This window comes from Mustela erminea, chromosome 2 (genome assembly GCF_009829155.1).
Source record: "Mustela erminea isolate mMusErm1 chromosome 2, mMusErm1.Pri, whole genome shotgun sequence".
Taxonomy (NCBI): Eukaryota; Metazoa; Chordata; class Mammalia; order Carnivora; family Mustelidae; genus Mustela; species Mustela erminea.
This window is the reverse complement of record NC_045615.1, coordinates 4,670,990-4,692,618: the sequence shown is the minus strand read 5'-3', so window position 1 is coordinate 4,692,618 and position 21,629 is coordinate 4,670,990.

The following is a 21,629-nucleotide window of genomic DNA, read 5'->3' as shown; positions in this document are numbered from 1 at the left end:
TTCTGACGTGAACAAAATAGTGCATCTAATTGTACAAGGACCAAAGATTACTGGAAGTTACAAGTGAATAAAGGAGTCACCAAAAGCATGGTATACTGAGCCAATGTAAAAACATCTTTTCTAAATCAAGCATATATGATCACTAGATAAAATATAATAATTTTTGATCCATAGCCATTAAGAGAGCGAAAGAAAACTTTCAAACTCAGCCATGATGGGAGCGCCTAGGTGGCTCAGGTCATGATCTCAGGGTTGTGAGATCGAGCCTGGTGTCAGGCTCCGTGCTCAGCAGGGTCTGCTTGAGAGCAGGGAGCCTGACATGGGTTTCCATCTGAGAACCCTGGGATCATGACCTGAGCCGAAGGCAGATGCTTAACTGACTGAGCCACCCAGGTGCCCCAAACAAATAAAATCTTAAAAAAAAAAAAAAAAGTTAGCTATGACAAATAATCTCTAATAGCAACAACCAAGAATCATGGCTGAAGGATGCACGTGTATATATGAACTTGACCTGTACTTCAATGTTTAGGGCACAAGTTCTGGCCTCCATGCAGAGCTGTGTACTTGCAGAGCTGGTATTGAGTCTTCTATGTAAAGTTTAGAACACTTCTACTCTATCATAAGATAAATGGGAACTCGACGAATTTCTCCCCCTGGCCTACACAAATGGTAAGGAAGATTGTTGTGGTTGGGAAAAATGAGGTTTCTGCAAGAAATAAGCATCTTTGGTCTGTGCCACACTTAGATTGTATTACTAATTCATATTTAATCACATAAAGCAGACCCCCCTTACCCCAGCCCATAAATTAAATAGCTTAGAACCAGTCAACTCCCTGTGGTCTCGGAAGAGAGAATATATGAAATAGAGAAGTTAAAATTAAATATTCGTTGGAAGTGTGAACTCTGACTAGTCAGAGCTAAAGATGATATTCTTGCTGAGAACATATGATATAATTCATTTTGCTGTTATGAGAGAAGGGGCCGATGAAAACAAAAAGCAGAACCAGGAAATAGGGAGTAAACTACAAAGTCCCGAAGATATCTGGGGATATCCAGAATACCACCAATTCTGGACTTTTTAGTAGGTAAACCAATAGTTCCTTTAAAAGCACTTGAAGTCACTTTGATTTGGGTTTCTGCTATTTCCCACCAGAAACTCTCAGTAATATTCTAACTCTTAGAATATTAGTACCGAAATTCTATCTTCTAGAAAATTAGTAATAACCCTAGAGTTTGTTCAAATTCCTTTTATCAAATGAGGAAAGGGATTATAATTGATAAGATCTCCTATTTTGGTCTAGGTAAATTAAGCTGTGTAACAAACAGTCCCTAAAATCTTAAAGGCTTTGTCAATAAAATTGTAATTCTCATTCATATTCCTGTTCATTAGGAATTGGTTCTGATGTAGCTTTGCTCTCTCTTTATTCTGGGACCAGCTTGAAAAAAAAAGCTTGTCTCTGGAACAATTCTTGTCCTGTGGCAAAAGACAAGGAAAAAAATGGCAGAGCCAGAAGATAACTCTTGAAGTTTCTCCCAGAAGGTGTTGTGCATTACTCATATTTCATTGGCCAAAGCGAGTGATGTGATCAAACCTGATATCAAAATGGTAGGAAAGTGTGTTCCTCTTATAAAAAGGGAAAAATCAGGAACAATGATAAAATCAGTTAGTGCTCATACGCTAAATATATAAAATCACAGGTGTCAAAATTGCTACATTATTCACATGACTTATGAGAATTAGTGTGATATTCAGGATCTGTTCCAGGAGACCCACCACTCTGTGCAGCCCTGGGCAGCTTTTTCTCAGATTTTCCTAGAAATGTAGCAGTCTGACTATTGCCAAAGGGACCACTCCTACTTGAAACACTGGGTGAAAAGTGAATGGCGGGCCTTGGATTTCATCTGCCATTCTTGCTAGCCCAGCACCCTGGGCAGCTCTCAGTTACTTTTTGGCAAGGACAATGTCTTCCATGTTTTGCATGACAATCACTCTACTTTGGTCTCCTAAGACTTCTGCTCTTTGGATGTATACCCACAGGCCCTGCGATGTCTCTATGACAAGACACAGAGGTTTGACATAGACTTACAATATACCCAAACTAACCTTTTTCCCAGTAACTTTCTGTATTGTTAAACCAGTTCCCTGGTCCAAATAACTCCTACCTTTACTGAAAGTTCTTGAGGACTACTGGTATTTTCAGTGTTGATGAGTCTCAGCAGGGACTGTCTTAGTCCATTAGAGACTCCACAAAACAAAGGAACGGGGTTCTCAATCACTTTCCTTATAAGATGCTCTACCATAACTTTGCCAATGTCTCTCTGCAAGCAAGGTCCACTTACAAGGTTATTGAAAGAAGTTGTCTTTGTCAGACTAATCAGCGAAGGCCCTGTCACATTTTATTCTCAAGGTAATAACTGTCAGCTTACTGCACAGTAATAAAACTAGAAAGAGCTTCACAAGTGACTCTTTCCTGAAAATCAAAATGCGGTCCAAGGTGACTTGTCTCCACTCACAGAGGAAGATGACCAGAAGCTTTCACAGTTCTGCTCAATCACGATTTTCTCTGCAGGTACCAATTCCTGCTGGAAAAAGTTTGGGTAAAGTACAGGGAAAGATTATTTTCATCAAATAATATGAAAACTGTTATGGGTTGCATTTTATTTCCATCCTCCGTCCGTGTGTCCGAGTCCTAATGCCCAGTAGTTCAGAATGTGAGCTTATTTGGAAATAGTATTTTTTCAGATTAGTTAAGATGAGCCTATACTGGATTAGAGTAAGCCAGTACAATTGGTGTCCTTATGAAAGGGAAAATTTGGGCAGAGCGTGGCCCATAGGCAGAATGCCACATAAGCTAGAAAATGGTGATCCAGAGCCAAGGAGAGAAGTCTGGAACAGGATCTCCCTACAAAGCTATCAGAAGGCACCAATGGTATTGGGAGCTCGAGCTTAGACTTCCGGACTCCAGAACTATGAGAAAATAAATTTCTGCTATTTAAGCCACTCAATTTGTGGTGCTTTGTTTTGGCAATACTAAAAAACTAATAGAAACTTAGCACAGAAGGAAAGGGTTCTTTGAACTTGTTACATTTGTGTTGAATATTTATCCTAGGTTTTATGTAATTAGCCTAAATTTCTTCTTTTTATTACATACCATAAAACTACTCAAAGAGTCACAATATTTCATTATTGAACGTACATATTCCAAGTTGTCCTACCTAGCTGAAAGTGGTACAAAATTCATCTCTGTACACGAGCTCACTTGTTTGGGGGGAAAGAGTGTTCAAATGTTTATTTAGTGGCTCAGATGGTTCCTCAGCTTCTAGGTTGGAGTAGCTGTGGAATTTGTGATCTGTTCCAAGATACAGGGTTCCAGCAGGAGAGAAAGAGTTTTTAAAATGAGCCTCTGGTCTTTATATGTTCCTGCTAATAATTTAATTCACTCTGGTACTCCTGTAATCAGACAGTGTTATAGGTGTTCTCCTCAGGGTTTCTATTTTAATTTCAACTTTTCCCACACGGAAAAAAAGTTGCTGAATTCTGTTGCGTTTCCTCCGATTTTTAAAAGCAAGGTGGGTGGAATATATTGTTTTCCAAAATAAACACTGTCAAGCTTCATAAATGTTATGCTCATTTGTCTGAAAGTATGAATATTAGAAAAAAAGTGAAGTCTCTGTAGTTGGATCTGTGCAGTTGTTTCCTAATGGGAAATGAGGTCACGTACCGTAGGAATTACCATCTTTCGAAAATAATTTCAATAGTCTTTTGTTTTAAACACTGCTGAGTTACTTGAAAGTCATTTCTGGATTTAAAACCATATTTTAAAATGACAAACACTTTATAATCAAGATGTTTTTACACAGGAATTGTTGTTCTACATATTATCCCCTTTACACAATGCCATATACATCACTCTGAAATGTGCAAAACATTATTGCTTTTTTTTTTTTTAATTTTCAGGAAGACTGCTTTTTTTTCATTAATAAAAGACTTTCAAAAAGATACATCTTGGGTGCCTCGGTGGCTCAGTGGGTTAAAGCCGCCTCTGCCTTTGGCTCAGGTCATGATCCCAGGGTCCTGGGATCGAGCCCCACATTGGGCTCTCTGCTCCGCGGGGAGCCTGCTTCCTCCTCTCTCTTTCTCCTCTCTCTGCTTGCCTCTCTGCCTACTTGTGATCTCTGTCAAATAAATAAATAAAATCTTAAAAAAAGAGAGATACCTCTTACATGTTTCATGTGTATAACATTTGTGAGATAACATAATTATAAAGATGGCGAACAAATTAATGGTTGCCCAGAGCTAGGGACAAGAGAGGAGATAGAATGGGTTTTAAAGGGGTAACACACAGAAATCTTGCAGTAAGAGTACAGCAGAGTATTTTGATTTTGGTGGTTGTTAAGAAGATATAGTTGAAAAAATTGTGAAGATACACACATACACATACATACAAACACACAAATGAATACGTGTATAACTGGTGACATATGAATGAACTCTGGATTCTACCAATGTCTGGATTTTGATATTATACTACAGTCATGTTTGAAGTTGATTTTGCTTGGGGAAGGACATAGGGTCTCCTTATACATTTTTTGTGCAATCTCTTAGGAATCTACAAATTTTCAAAATCCTTTCCTGATAAAAGGAAAAACAAATAACATGTCTGTCCTGGGAGCCAATTAATGTCCTATCTTAGGTCCAGGATTGTGTATAAAGAAGGCTCTGATTCCTCACGCCACCTCAGGTCCTCTCTACTGCCTTCATGTCCCCACCCACCTGAATACAAGCTATTCCTAGCTTGTATAAGATTCTTAGGAATTATGTCATTTATTTAATTGAGCCAAAAGACCATTTAGATCACAATTAATTGGACTCTTTATGAAGGGGTAGCCTTCTCTTTCAAGAAGATGTGTTCAGTTTTGGATATATAATGAGGACCATTGGAGATGTCTATTCTTGCTGACCTTTAGTCATGGTTATAGGATAGAGAAATCACTTCAGTTTTTTCAAAAACTGGGATTGGATTTAATGCAGGGAACTGGGTACATGCAAAATCATTTGAAGGACATAAGAAGCAGAAATAAGGGGATATTACTAAATGTGTAGATCCAAGTATTAGAAAAACTGTTGATGATACTACCATTCCTGCCACCATCCCTACCAGCAGACTGTGACTGGGCAATAGAATGTATGACCCAACACTTACGAATGTTGATGTCTATGGGAAGTTGCTGTCCCCCACTGCAGATGCAGGTATGTGGTCTCTGGCTCCCCTCTGCCTTCCAGATTTCCTGAAGTGCATCTCATTATTGCACCTAGTTCCCATTCAGAGTCCGAGCTCCTAGGGACTCAGAGAGATAGTGTTTGAGCTTCCCTTGAAACAAGCACAAACACAGAAGCAGATGAGAATGGATGTCAAAGGCAGTGATAATATCATAACCTTAGGACAATTTTCCTCCAAGAGCATAGTCTATTCAAATAAGACTCTGAGAATACTTGCTTTGGAGACCTGTGTTTTAGTAGTTTTTGCTCATTATGAAAACAAAAGTCCTTCATTATCCATTCTGTCTTTAATTTCACATATTACTCTGTGTTCTCTTTTCTTGCCCAAGTCTCATTTTTCTCCTTTCTCTCCAAATCATCCATTCTGCCTCCTGCAATTAAACTTTACCCAATTCCATTGTAACTGAATTTTATTATAATTTTATCTACTCCTGCTAATCTGAACGTTGAGCCTTATTCATGTTGGTTCTTCTAATTTGTACTCATACTCTTGACTATAGCTCACTTCCTGAATACCTCTTATTGGCTGAGAAATTTGTTACAGGTACCAAAATTCTATTCTATTAGAATATGCTATTAGAGATTCTTAGTTCCTTCTACATTGACCACTCCACTTAGTTATCCAGTATCCAGATATCCCTTACTGATTCAACTTAAAATCTTAAATTCAACATTTGGCTTAAACATTATAACAGCCAATTAAGTTATTTTTAGGAATGTTTGCTAAGTATTCTTTTTTCTGTAATATTTATTTCTCTGGTTCCTAGACTTTATCTTCTTTACCTATTAGTCCATTTTGTCTTTATTTTATACTCTATTCAACTTAGAACTCATGACCCATCACTGAAAATATATTTATAGCAAAAATCCCCAACTCATTTGTCTTATTCTTTTTCTGTTGTATCCATTTAATGAAGCCCAAACTGATAATTATTCTGTAGGTCCATAGGTTTGGGATTGTTCAGCACTGAAACATGTTAATTGGTGCCTTTAGGAAATCATGGTCTACAACTTCAAATGCCTCCCCATTGCTTAGCAATTACTCATGCTTTCCAAGTCTGCCTTCATTTCCAATTTTCTCAGAAGCTATTTCAAGCATTCTTTCCTATTCTCAAACCTCCCACACCATTTTATTGTGTACCTTTGGTTTATTTTTAGAATACAATACAAAAGTCACTAGATGGGAAGTTTCTTAACTTTTTAACATCTATCTTCATACTTACTTATCTTCTCATTCTTTCTTGTTTGCAACATTCCTGAACTCCAGATTCTTTCTTTTTCAACTGCCTCAGGGGACCTCAATTTAATAATTTCCCTCTCTGAAAAAGTATTTTCAGTATCTGCTTTTATTCTAGAACCTTGATCTGATCAAGTCTATTCAGTGTTTGAAGATAAAAAAAAAGAACAAAACTTTCCTTATCCCATTTTCTTCTCCAAACATTGTTTTCTTCTCTCATTTACAGCCCTCTTCTTTAAAATATATGTAGATAAATAATCTTAACTTTTACTAAATAAATATCTTAATCAGGAAATGTATTTCTCAGAGAATCTCTAAAAGGAATAAGTAGAGTTTATTTACTTCTGGGTTCCCAACAGTTTGCTCTGCTAGCTGCTTTGGAAGACTTGATGCTAATTATTGTCTGAGAGACAATAGAGCTCAGTGACTTTTTGTCCACTGTGAGTCTCCCTATCGCAAGTCAACTCCCCCACAGATCTTACTATGGTCTAATATGGGAAGAAGCTCAACCCAGACCTCATTCCATCTTACTCTTCCTCAAACATAAATCATCAAAAAAAGACCTAACTCAAGTTCCTACTTACAAAATATTTATTATTACCCAATTCATACTACTATTAAAAGCTTTAACTATAACATGCATTGACAGCATTTTTTTTCCCCTGTTGGGAAAAAAGAACCAAAGCATTAAAAAAAAAAAAAAGACTTTATTTATTTAGTCAGAGAGAGAGATTGAGAGAGAGAGCATACAAGCAGGAGGAGCAGCAGGCTCCCCACTGAGCAAGGAACCTAATGCAGAACCTGATCCCAGGACTCTGGAATCATGATCTGAGCCCAAGGCAGATGCTTAACTAACTGAGTCACCCAGGTGTCCCTCTTTCCTGGTTTTAACACTAAAAATCCCACACTCCAGGAACCCACTCAGTCTTAGGTAAACTGTAGAGTTGGTCTGCCTACCTTGGAATATCCTACATTTTTAAAATCTTGAAAAATCCATGTTCCATATATTTATTTCATATGTCCATGTGGAAATGAATGATCAAATTTTAATAAAACTAGACTGATTATTTTATCATTGCAGTTGACTACTGTCATTTCTCATAAAACAATTCAGTAAATCTGTTAAGATATTTCATAGTCCAGAAAATGGGCTTCCTATGGATGACTCCTTGGTGTTTCCCTCAATCAAGATATTTTTAGTTGTTTAGCCTGGTTAATTATACCAAATACGTGATGGATAGCGCTTCTATCAGTGAAGTAATGAGATATTTGCTGCTTGTTTTTGTGAATCAGGAAGAAATATGATATGATCATAGTGATGTAACTAATTTACATCTAGCTCCATATTCATGCTAACCTTCATTTTTCTCTAAGTGGATTCATGTTGTATTAGTCCTCCATGGTGAATAAAATTGTTACAAACAAATATTCTTTGTTCATTATTAAAAAGATGATTTGATTAGACATTTTGGTCAAGATAGTTGAACTGGTTGTGTATAAAAATAGAGGCAACTTTGATAAAAATTTTTGTTATGTGCAAACAAATTCAACATGACTAAAATATGAGATTTCCTCAATGCCATCATGTGGATTAAGACTTGCCATAAATAACTGGGCAGGTAATTTGAGATTCCAGCTGCTCTAACAGATGCCTGTTACAAGCTGGAATGACTGCTTACAATTACTTCTGATTCAATACGTGCAACTCTCTGCTTCTGAAATATTTTTAATAAGTAACACATTGTCCTGAGACCTCCAGAAAGCTACTACAATTAGTCGCCCTAGTAAGACCTTTCTCCGTAGGATACTTTCCCTAATTGACCCACTTTTACTCTGACAATTTCTTGATTTCTTCTACTGCTCTAGAGTTACATCATGAATGAATCTGACAAGCAACTTAGTGTTCTTTTCTAGGTGTTCTTCTCTCTCTTTCATTAGTACACATTATATATGACATCCAGTTTGAATTTAATCAGAAAATATTTACTGAATCTTCACTAAATGCAGGATAATATTGGATTCCAAACAACTGGATACCTGCTTTGCCCTCAAAGAATTTATAATCTGGTTGGAGAGAGAAAATAAACATGTGACTAAAGATATAGCAAGGTAGTATCAATACGGTAAAATCCAGAGTTCAGAAAATCATATTTTGGCCTGAGTTTGTGATTAATTTACCAGCTAACACTGTGAGAGTCTTCAGCCTGTCTGGACTCTCTTGCAAACAAGGCAGGAACGGAGGCTTGTTAAACTAAAGCAATCTGTTTCTTTAATTAGAGCTCTGAGGATAAAGAGATCAATGTGTACTAGTTAATCCAAGATGACTGCAATAAAAAGATTTTTATTGGGATCCTGAAGTGGAAGGAAGGGTAAAGAAAGAGAAGGAAACTAACATCTACCAAGTACAATATTAACTTGACTTCTTCATATACTTTATCCACCGCTTCTTATAATAATTCTGTGAGTTTGTTATTAGATCGAACCATATAAATATGAGCAATTTCATATGGTCTAAATAAACCTTGTTATACTTATTAAATAGAAAAATTTAGTCCAGAAAATGTAAAGTTTTCTCAGGGTCAGATAATTGCATCTGACTCCAAAGTCCCTACTGAATCACATCCTTCCATGTTTCCTATGTGTAGGCCACAAGCCAGGTCCTGTAAGCGCTACTCATAAGATATCCAGAATCTACTGGTGTCTCTCAATTTCCACCATGGTCACCTTAGGCCAAGTACAATAATTTCTCCCAAATAATATAGTAGCTACCCTACTTCTATGCAGCTTTCTGAGAATCCACTCTCCACAGTGTCCAGAGTGACCCTTTAAAGACTCAAAGCAGAATTAGATCATGTCAGTCCCTATTTGAAAATACAATGAAGTAAAACTGAAAACAAACTAAAACCTCTGAAGCATGGCTTCTTACCATGCTCTGAAAAAAAGTCCAATTATTTTTAACATAGTTTTTTTTTTTTTTTTTTTTCCCCTCACCATGGCTCCAACCTACAATTTAAATAGTCCTTGGGACATGAGCATTTATATTTTTTGTACGGTGAGTGAAAAGTAAGATTATTTGTTAAATAGAGTTTAGAAAATGAAGTAGGAGTGATAAGGTGGGAAGCAACTGCAATAGTTTTTGAACTTTATTCTTTGATCACTGGAATCCTTTACAAGTCTATAACTAGGGAGGTAAAGAAAAAAAAAAGTAGTGTCATAAGAAGAGTAGTTTGAAAACAGAGAATAAAGAGAGAGAGAGAGAGAGAGAAGAATAAGAGGCAAGAAAACCAGATGAGAAATTATTTCAGTAGTCTCCACTGGTTAATGATGGTTTGAACAGAAAAGAAGCCTGCTTGGAAAGAATAAGTAAAATAGGGCTTTGAGTTTCTAGGCAACTAATAACGAAGAAAGGACACAAAGGACACTGTGTACTCAAGAAGATTTTAATTTTTTTTTTTTTTACCTCTGAGTGATCAGATGATGATCCTATTCATGATGAATCAAGTCAGGAAAGGAAAATACATTTTTCTGGAAAAAAGTACTTTAATTTTAGCTGTTTTGAGTATATAGTATATATATTTTGAGTATATATACTTTTACATTTTAGTAAAAGTAAAAGAAAAAGTACATTAAAGATACAGAACAAATCCTCTATCTCTTAAAAAAAACTAGAATATACCCCATCCTCCTCTCCATCCTCCATGCCGGTATCAGGATAGCCCACACTTCCATTACTTTCATTCTCTTGCATGGGTTAAAGAATGATGTCTGGGTGTTTACATTGACTTCAGAGTACTTTCTTAAATGCACATATATTCCCACATTTCCTGCCTTAAAACTTCCAGTGGCCTCTCTTGTGACCCCCACCTGCTTGTCCACAATTCCTGTAGCATCGTGTCCAAAATCCTTAGCATGACATCTTTCTCTGTCTCTGGTTTACTTCTCTAGGTGTCTCCATCTTGCACTGCTCCATGCCCCACTCACTCCTATGCCCAGGAAAAGTGACCAGTAATTAGTCTGCGTAGGTTCTCTGCTCTTTACCCTCCATCCCTGACTCTCTAAGAGACACTGGGCAGTACTTTTCCCCCAACAAGGCAAGAGATGTCGTGGCCACTCTCTTTGTATCAACCGCATAGTCAGAAACAAAGTTATTCAGATAGAAAGAAAGATTCTAACAGAGCTTCTAAGAAAGAGCATAAACGCAAGAATCAAGAAATGCGATATTAAAGACGTGAGAATATTTTGGAACATGAATGCGTCATCCCTGTTGCATGTTCCTATTCTACCCAGGAAGCCTCACAATGTCCGAACCCTTCTTGCCCCCCAGGGGCAGGGTGGGGGTGGGATTAGGTAAGACTTGAGTTGCCCTAGAACAGTGGCTTTCATCTTTTTTTTTTTTTTTAATCTTGATAAAAAGTAAAAAAGAATATTAGCCAGTATTCTTATATATGCATACACACATGATATATATGTTGTATATATATAGATACATGTGTTGTACATATATAGGTACATGCTGTATACATATATGCATATATAAAACTAAAAGTGGAGTTTCACAGAATACTACTTATTCTTATTGTTTGTAGCATACACAAATATTTTCCTTTCCACTTGAGTCCCTTCTATTTAAAACATAATTATCGAGACCCACAACTCACCAATGCATCGAGACCAGCACAGTGAAAATCATTACTTAGAGATTGGTTAACCAACAAATGGCAAGGTTTAATTTGCATCGTTTGGTCAGTGCTAACTGTGGAAATCATGACTGCCCTTATTTTCAGCATCATCTTGATAAGCATATTTTCCATCCTTGTGTGTAAAACAGAGAGCCAATACAAGGAAATTATTTTGCTATTTCTAGGTTATTTGTACTCAGTTCACAAGGATTACATGGTAAAGGGGGGTTTTATTTCTAAAGCACTGTGTTGCTTTTGCAATAAAGAGGACAAGCTTACATTTAAAAAATTACACTTTGGGGGGCACCTGGGTGGCTCAGTCGGTTAAGCTTCTGCCTTCGGCTCAGGTAATGATCCTAGGGTGCTAGGATCAAGTCCAGCTTTGGGCTCTGTGCTCAGCAGGGAGCGTACTTCTCCCTCTCCTGCTCCCCAGATGTTAAAATACAAACACTAAAGGTTAAATGACTTGCCCTAAGTTATAGATTGTTGGTATCAAGGACAGTTCTAGAATCCCAGTCTTTTGCTGGAATATCTTGCTGCACTACGTTTACATCAGGTGATATTGCTTCTCCTTGTGTTATTAAAATATGTGAGTTAACTGAATTGCCAATGAGCAGAAAGGGAACACATAAAGGGAAATATTTCCATTCTCATTTGTCATCTGTTTTTCTGTAAGGAACTCGAGGTGCTAAATGACTCACAGGTTTTGTTTAAAAATATTTATTATTTGGGGCACCTGAGTGGCTTAGCCAGTTAAGTGTTTGCCTTCAGCTCAGGTCACAACCCCAGGGTCCTGGGATCCAGCCCTGCTTTGGGCTCCTTGCTCAGAGGGGAGCCTGCTTCTCCTGCTCTTTCTGCTCTCCCTGCCCTCCCCACCATTTGTGTTCTCTGGCTCTCCCCCGGCCCCGTCTCTGTCAAATAAAAAAATAAAATCTTTAAAATAAATAAATAAGTAAATAATATCTCTTTCTACCCATATATTAATTGTATAAATAAGGTAACCTGAGGCAGGTGGCCTGGAAAACATTTACATATTAAGTCTCTTACATATTAATATTTACATATTAAGTCTCTGGTGAAGCCTTTATGTTCTCTGAGCTTCCATGATTACTCTTTATCTTGGGGCTGCCTTATTTTAAGGCTTGAATTTCTAATTTCTCCTACTAGATTTTCACAGTTTGAAATGAGAAGGGAGAAAGACCATCTTCAAAGAGAGAAAATGTTTGTTAAACATTAGGATTAAGTTTTTCTGCTTGTCCCCTCATTTGGGAAAAAAAAAAAAAAAGACCCCCCCCCCCTTTTCTTCCACCCTGCACAGAGTTCACATAAACTTTGGGGAATAATGTGAGAAAATGTGGCATCTCTTTCCTCAACTTTCTTCCGAGGCCTGGGACCTATAGACTCACCCCGCTGCCACCAAACATATCTTAAGAAACTTGAGGAGATAGTCACTGGTAAAAGGACACAAGTCTGTGTCTCCTATTTACCCAGGACACAAGGTTAATTGGAATGGTGGAGATTTCTAGGCTGGAGATAGCGGTCACTGACCACTTCCTTACCCCATCAAGGGACTAATCACACTGGAGGAGAGGAACAGATCAGTGGGAGGGCTGGAGAGTGTCTCCTGGTGACAAAGAGTAAAGGGAAGGAAAGAGCCCTCTATAGAAAACCTGAACTCCAGGGCTGATGGAGAACCCTAGAGCACCATGATGGTAAGAGAGTCACCGTTTAGATCCTAGGCACTCCGTGTGAACAAGAAGCTGCTACTCTTCATGGGTGCTGGTGTGGATGAAGAGAAAGAAAATCTTTCACTATTGAGGTATTATTGAGGTAAAAAGAAACACTTCCAGCCTTCAGTGAAAGCACAGGACAGGGAGAGTGAGGGAAGAAAGAGGGGGAGAGAAAGAGCCAGAGAGAGAGAGAGAGAATATTTCTCACATCTCTTAACTGCAAACTGTTTCCTACACGCTTCCACTAAGGGTAGTGTTATGGAATAAATTATGTCCTCCTTCCCCCCAAAATTATATGTTTTAAAGTTCTAAACTGCCAGTGTATCAGAATTTGGCTATATTTAGAGACAAGGTCTTTAAAGAAATAATTAGTTAAAATGCAGTCATTTGGATGGATCCTAATTCAGGAAGAATGGTGCCCTAATTTGGACACAGATATGTCCAGAGGGAAGACCATGTGAGCACAGGAGAGCATGACTATCTACAAGCCATGGAGAGAGGCTTCAGAAGAAGCTGATATTGTCAATATCTTGATCCAGTCTCCAGAACTGAGAGAAAATAAAGTTCTGTATTTTAAGGCAGTTAGTCTGTGTACTTTGTAATGGCAATAAAACAAATGGCCTGACCTGAAACAAGGGTAGACTGCTAACTGGCCTTTGTCAATATGGTCATACATAATATTTGGGGAAAATATTTGGGACAGTTGAGCTAGGTGAAGACTTTTAGGGCTCCTCTATCACATCATCCCTACTAAGTTACAAGGAAAGTAAACCTCAGACCAAATTCTCTTATAGTTCAAGAATTCATGAGAAAATACCACAAAACAATCCTCCAACTTGTTCTATGATCCCTCTGTCTTTTAGGAAAGTCATCGCTATTGTGGATGGACGGGTCAGTCAGGGAAGCACTATTCTAGAAACAGTATTCAGTGAACTTGTATGCCTCGTTAGGCAACCAGAATCTTATGATTCAAGCTCTATTCCAAGAGAGAGGTCGTAAAAAGGTCAAACAATATTACACACTGTTCGCTTTAGGTCAGGGACCATTTCTGCAAATTTTAGCAAGGATATTTATATATCTTGAATATTTGTCATTTCTCCAATGCAATGCAATTCTAGAAAATAAAGAAAATAATTTTCTTATGAATCTACATTGAACAGCTTTTCTCTGTCAACATTAGCTCGAGTGGGGGAGGGGTTCTTATTCAGAGATTCATAGGAAAAAAGTCTTTTATAACCGAAGACACACTGCAGCAATGGATTTCAAATTTAGAATGTAAAAGCGATTGTAAATGATAATGGCTTCTCAATTTCCCTGACAGTCACCAACGTACTTCAACACATTGATTTTTCAATGTAATTTCATAGGCCATCAATATCAAAGGCATTAAAGCAAACCTAAATGTATTTTTTTTTCTGAGCATTAATGTCAAATATGTAATTGCTAATGCAAAACGTGTAAATCACCACTTTGGCATTCCACCATTTTCCTTTTAGCATATTTTCAAAAGGAAAATCTGGAGAAAATAAATCCATGGTTCACTTGGAAACTGACTCTTCTTTAAATCAATGCTATCAGGGGGTGAAGGAAATTTTATGTCTCTTGACGTCCTATGAACGGGACAGCTCCAGACATTACATGAATTTTATTTTTTAAAATACTTTGTTTCCTAGCATAAATCTGTGAAACTTCTTTTTTTGCCAAATAGTGAAGTTGAGCTTTGTCATCTAATGGCTGAAAAACGAAAGTGATTGTGTTCTGCCATGGTCCTCTTGTCTCATTTTACAAGTTACCAACACAGCAGAGAGGAAAGTAGATGGTATGTGTACCCTGTACTCACTCAGCACCTTTCTTTCCACAGAGAAATGTCATGATGGAAGTGTTTCTGTGATTGGGCGATTACAGATATAGATATTTGAACTCAATTCTATTAGGAAGATAATCATGTCTAACCAGGTCATTTGGGGCCTCCGTTTTTCTATCCACCAATATGGATGATAACATCTTTATTTGCTTCAACATTATATTCAGAGCCGGAGGCTTCTTAAATTTAATTTATGTCTCATAGCTTGCTGTGTATCTGTCTAGAGACAAGGTACTTCAGAGCAATCTTGAAAGCCAAAGTGTCTTGGGAACATTTCTGTATAAAAGTACAACTAAAATATTATTAGTTTTCTAAATTTGAAATTAACAACAAGCAAACATTTATATAAAAGCACAAGTAAAAGTAGAAATTATTAGTGACTCAAATTGCAAATTGAGTCAAATTGCTTCTTACTTGGCATATCCTTCTCACTTTTTATTTGGTACCATGCTGTCTTATTTTGTCTATTAAGACCCAACTCCAAAAATGCTATCAACTCTATGAATTCCCCTTCTCTCTTCTCTCTGGGGGAGGGCTTCAGCTACTAGGCAGACCTGACAGCTGAGCTTTCTGGATTTCTTCAGTATCTTGTCATTCCTCAGTTATAGCATATGCAATCTATACCATCTGTCCATCAATATTCTATGAAGTCCTTGAAGGCAGCAGTTGCATCGTAATTATTTTTTTGGCCAAGAATTGACCAAGAATCTCAGTCTGCTGTAAAGTGTCCGTAAGGGATGAAAGTTTAATGTAGCACTTGGAAAGTTAAATAATAATATCAGTGAGGTTCTATAAGTTTACAAAGGGTTGGCCTAGAAAGACCAGAGAAAGCTTTATTGAGAAATTGTGAAGGAGTGAATGACATGGAATTAGAACACTAGAGAAGAAGGGGGATTTTTCCAATCCAGAATTATTGAGAATTTCACAGTACCACCTTTCTTAAGCCAAATAAAATATCTTTCTCAGAATAGTTGGAAATTACAGCATACTTAACTTTTACAAAGTTGACAGGATGTACTTCAATCATGGGGACATTTGGGAACTTTGCAATCCAGGAATTCAATCAAAAGAATTCACTGATTTTTCTGATCTATATTTTGAACATCTTTTATTTCAGCTTTTCCTTTGCAGAATGGGAAAAAACACACACACGCACACATTTTTTTTTTTTCCCCTCATCATTGAATTGTTATGGTGGTGTTCAATGTGTGTCCTTCACTGGGGGAGGGCTTCAGGCATTTACATACATTTACATACATATAGATAGTACAATGTGATTTGTGCTGGAGTTTTGCAGTATGTCTGTTCTAGGTCCCTGCCTCACCTGGTGCCAACAAATTTAGTAGATCATCACTTAATTAATTGCCTTTGCAAATCTCCTTTCCCCTTAAAAACAGGCACGTGGTGATACAGAAGAGGCACAAATCAATGAGCTAATTAGGTAAACTTATGTTGAATGTGAGAAGGAAAACAACAATTTGGAAAATAAAAAGAATACAGATCAGTACAAAATCTGTTTTCATGCTTCAGTGCCATGGAGATCTATTAAAGTAATCAGGAATAAGTGGTATCTTGAAAGCTTTCACTAATGCTTGAATCCAGAGGTGAAGAAATGATTAATTTACCCAATTATGCGTTGGTATTGATATTGATATTGACATTGATCTATGGCAGAAATGTCCATTTGCCTTGGGCACCACACTGCTAAAATGTAATTGCGCTGAGTCCTTCTGAATGAAGAAAATCTTGAAAAGCCTGCATATTTTTTATTTCCTGTTAGCCAATATTTAAGTCTTGGCTGGCTAGTAAAGTTGAAAAATGGTTAACTTTTAAATTTTAAAATTTTTATATTTTTAAAATTTTGAATTTATCCTTTCCCCTATTGGTAGTACTTCTTATACATCTCAACCAAAAGCCTCCATAGAAAAATATGCTCTATACTTCCAATAATTGTCAATATCTATTGAGCCCTTAATATGTGCCTGCCATAAGTATATGTCTAGTTTATATTTATAAAATGTGTAAGTATATATTTTTTCCACAATAATGCTCATAATCACTCTTATCTTCTCTTTATACAAGTAAGAGAACTTAAGACCCAGGGAAGTCAACTAACTAGCTGAGATTACAGTTGACCCTTGAATTTATATGCAAATATTTTTTGGTAAATACAGAATAGTACCATAAATGTATTTTCTTTTCCATATGATTTTCTTAATGTTTTCCTTCCTCTAGTTTACTTAAAAAAAAAAAAAAGATTTTATTTATTTATTGACAGAGACCACAAGTAGGCAGAGAGACAGGCAGAGAGAGAGGAGGAAGCAGGCTCCCCCCTGAGCAGAAAGCCCTGATGCTGGGCTTGATCCCAGGACCCTGAGATCATGACCTGAGCTGAAGGCAGAGGCTTTAACCCACTGAGCCACCCAAGCACCCCTCTAGTTTACTTTGTTATAAGAATTCAGTACTTAATACATATATAAAATATGCCTTAATTGCCCTTGTATGTTATTGGTAAGTGTTCCTTCCATTCAACAGTAGCCTATCAGTAATTAAGTTTTTGGGGAGTCAAAAGTTATACATGGCTTTCCACCTGCATGGGGGTTCAATGCCTATAACTCTCATGTTGCTCAAGGGTCAGCTGTAGTCTGGAATGGAATACCCTGCATGAATACTCCCACTGAGCTGAATATATTCAGAGAAAATAATTTGCATAAGAGGGTCTCCAAAACAATAATTCTACATTGGTTGGTATTGGGGTGGTTCAAGGGGATATTTTTTTTATTTTCTTTTTGATTTCTTCTTTCACTTATTAGTTGTTTAGGATTATGTTGTTTAATTTCTATATATTTTGCCTCTTGTTATTGGTATCCAGTTTCATACCACTATAGTTCGAAAGGATGCTTGATATGATCTCGATTTTCTTAAATTTGCTAAGACATGTTTTGTAGCCTAATATATGATTTATCCTAGAGAATGTTCAAGTGAGCTTGAGAAGAATATCTATCCTGCCGCTGTTGGATGGAAGGCCCTGTATATGTCTGTTAGTTCCATTTGGTCTAAAGTGAGTTCCAGTTCAATGTTTTGTTTTGTTTTTGTTTTTGTTTTTATCTTCTGTTTGGGTGATCTATTGATTGTTGAAAGTGAGGTATGAAGTCCTCTGCTGTTATTGTATTGCTGTCTCTTTCTCCCTTCAGGTCAGTTAATATTTGCTTTGTATGTTTACGTGCTCTAATGTTAGGTGCATTTATATTTACAATTTTTTATCCTTTTATGAATTGACCTTTTTGTCATTAAATAATGACCTTCTTTGTCTTTTGTTACAGTGTCTGACTTAAAGTCTACTTTTTCTGATGTAAGTATACCTGTTCTTTCTTTCTTCTGATTTCCATTTGCATGGACTATTTTTTCTATCCCAGCACCTTTATCCTATGTGTACTCTTAAATCTATGGTGTCTCTTTTGTAGGTAGTATGGAGCTAGGTCTTACTTTTAATTTTTTAAGATTTTATTTATTTATTTGACAGACAGATCACAAGTAGGCAGAGAGGCAGGCAGAGAGAGAGGAGGAAGCAGGCTCCCCACTGAGCAGACAGCCCAATGTGGGGCTTGATCCCAGGACCCTGGGATCATGACCTGAGCCGAAGGCAGAGGCTTTAACCCACTGAGTCACCCAGGTGCCTCTAGGTCTTACTTTTAAAATTCATTTAGTCACTATGTCTTTGGAGAATTTAATTCATTTGCACTTAAAATAGTCCTTTCTAAGATCCCTGTTCCTTGTGGGGGTCTTGGAGGAGAAGTCCAGGAAAGCATGCTCCCACTAAGATTGTGGCCCCAGGAGTTTCTCATTTTCATGGTTGTTTAAACACAGCTTCCAACAATTCATTAAAATTGTGAATTTCCTGCCTTTTAATGGCTCCAGTTTCTTCTCTACTAATAAGAAAATCTCAGCGGCTGCACCTGGGTCTGAATACTCTTTTCTTCCCTGATTGGGGATTAGTGGTTTGCCCAATGTCTTCAGTTCTCTAATATAGCACTCCCCCCACCCCCGCCCAAAAAAGGCATTGCTTTTTAGGTTGTCTAGCTTTTTCTGTTATAAGGAGAGCATTAAAAACTCTGATCTCTCTATGTGTGCCAGCTGAAACAAGAAGTTTGTGGACTTCTAGTTTAAATAGAAGGAAGTTGAATAGGGGTCTGAGGCGAGGCATGACTAAGACCTACTGAAGTCATGATACTGTTTAACCTGACACATGCATTTGTGCTGTAGCAGATGCAATAGAACATAGCCATATTCTACCCCTTGCTCAGAAATTTCTTCAGAGGATGTTTTAAGAATGTCATCCAAAAGGAAGGAGGTTCTGGATCAATATTCTTTCTATGACAACTAATATTAGTCATATGTGGGGAAAAATGCCAAAATGAAATCTTTCATTGTCAATCAATTTCCTACCGCATACCCTAAATTTCTGCTCAAAACCTATAGCGATGTGGTTGTAGTAGAGAGTGATTGGGAGTTTAAAAGTGCTATTTCACTAACAGCTCTGTTGATCCTGGTAACACAGGAAAGCGCTTCTTTGGGTCATTCTTTTAACTGGGAGAAGAGGTGGACCTGGACACAAAAAGACCTTGAAAACAGATGGAATAATGTAGAAGTAAGATAGGGAAAAAAAAAAAAAAAAAAACATGCCACCGACACTTTTGAGTTAGAGACTGATATAATATTCACATTTGAATCAACTTCTGAGTCTGGTTGCATAACAGGTCATGAGAATGTCTTTGTTCAGAGGTTATACAGCATAAAGGAGATCCTGTCCTTAGAACCAGACATTAAAGAGGTTGAATTTTGGTTCTAATACTTAATAGCTGAGCCATTTGGCAAATTTCTTTGCAGGCAATTTTGTAAATGACCTCTCTGGACCATATTTTCCTCTCCTGTAAAATGAAGATAATGATATCTATTCATGGAGTTTTGAAGATTATATCAGATAACACACAGATGTAGAACAAACATATAAGACAAGGATATAGAACATTCTCAATTAATAATAGTTATCTTAATGTCAAAATTATTATATTAATGTGTTTGAGCTTCATTTTAATAAGTTAGTGCTAGTGGATAACAAAAAGAGCATCTCCAGATTAAACAAAATAAGTATCAGTCTCTTTGAATGTATTGAAAATTTTTTTGCATGGGGAATGGACAAAGGATAGGATAGGAACAAGAGAAGTCCATTTCCATATTAAAGAAAAAAAAAGAAAGAAAAGCAAAGTTAAAGAAAAGAAAAGCTGGGGAATGACAGAAAGAGCAGAGAAGTCAGAGAACTACAGCAACGCTCAGCCTGGGAAGGCTCTAGAGTTTTCCAGGAGGAATGTAAAACTCTCAGAAGTCATGGGATGGTAGTTTTTCTAGATTCTTCTTTAGAAATATCCTGGTGTTGGGAAAGAAAAAGCAAGATTTATCATGACGAAAACAGAGTGGAAGGTGGAAAGGGAGTATTGAACAATTTGAATAAAGCAATTTATCAAGTTTTCTCAAGTCCCTGTTTCTTTAAGGTCTAAGTTAAAATTATGGCGTAACCTTGCCCTTCAATTTTAGAGTCACAGACAAACGAGGCAGGGGACATTGGGGCAGTAGGAAGGAAGGGAGAAGGCATCGGAATTAGGTTAAGGTTCAATTTCCAACTTTCACTAGGGTCATGTGTGACTTTTGGCAAGTTATTTGGACCTCAAGAAACCCCTCTTCAAAAGCATTTCTTATTGCACAGCCAAACAAAATGAATACTGTGCCTTAAAATAAATCAAAATTAACAGGATCATCCTGTCTGATATATGATTCCAGTACCCTAAATATAAAACTTTGACTAATTCCCAGAATCTTGAACTTTCTTGCAGGCACAATGTTATCCTGGATTTTTGCTCTTGATCTCTTAAGCTGTGTTGTAACCTTTAGGAATATGATAAACATGTGAAAAATGATTTTTGTTTGTCAATTTATGAACATATTAGCATAAATCTGGTAACCATGATATTTTGTATTTATTTTCTAAGAGCTCTGTTGAGATATGATTGACACAGATTAAAAAATACAATTTTTTTTAAAGATTTTATTTATTTATTTGACAGAGAGAGATCACAAGTAGGCAGAGAGGCAGGCAGAGAGAAAGGAAGGGAAGCAGGCTCCCTGCTGAGCAGAGACCCCGATGCGGGACTCGACCCTAGGACCCCAAGATCATGACCCGAGCTGAAGGCAGCGGCTTAACCCACTGAGCCACCCAGGCGCCCTTAAAAAATACAATTTAATAAATTTTGACATATTTATACACCTGTGAAACTACTGCCACAATCAATACAGTGAATATATCCATCACCTACAAAAGTTTCTTCATACTTGTTTGAATTTCCTCACCCATCTCTACGCATGCCACCTCTCCCATCACCACCACTGATCTGCTGCTGAGATTGGTTTGTATTTTCTAGAATTCATCTGAATGAAATCATATAGTATATAGTTCTTTTTCTTCTGGCTTTCTTTCACTTAGCAAAATTGTTCTGAATTTTATCCATACTGTTACATAGATAAATTTTTTATTCTCTCAAATTGTTAGGTAACATTTCAGCATATGGGTATACCAGATTTGTTTATATATTCTTTGTTGATACACATTTTGGTTCTTTGTTTCTTTTTTTAAATTTTTTTATTTCAAATAAAGTCTTTGTATAGATGTGTGTTTTCATTTCTTTTGGGTAAATACCTACGAGTGGAATGGAAGAATCATATGGTAGGTTTATGTAATTTTAAAGAAAATACCAAAGTGTTTCGCAAGTGCTTGTGCTATGTAATA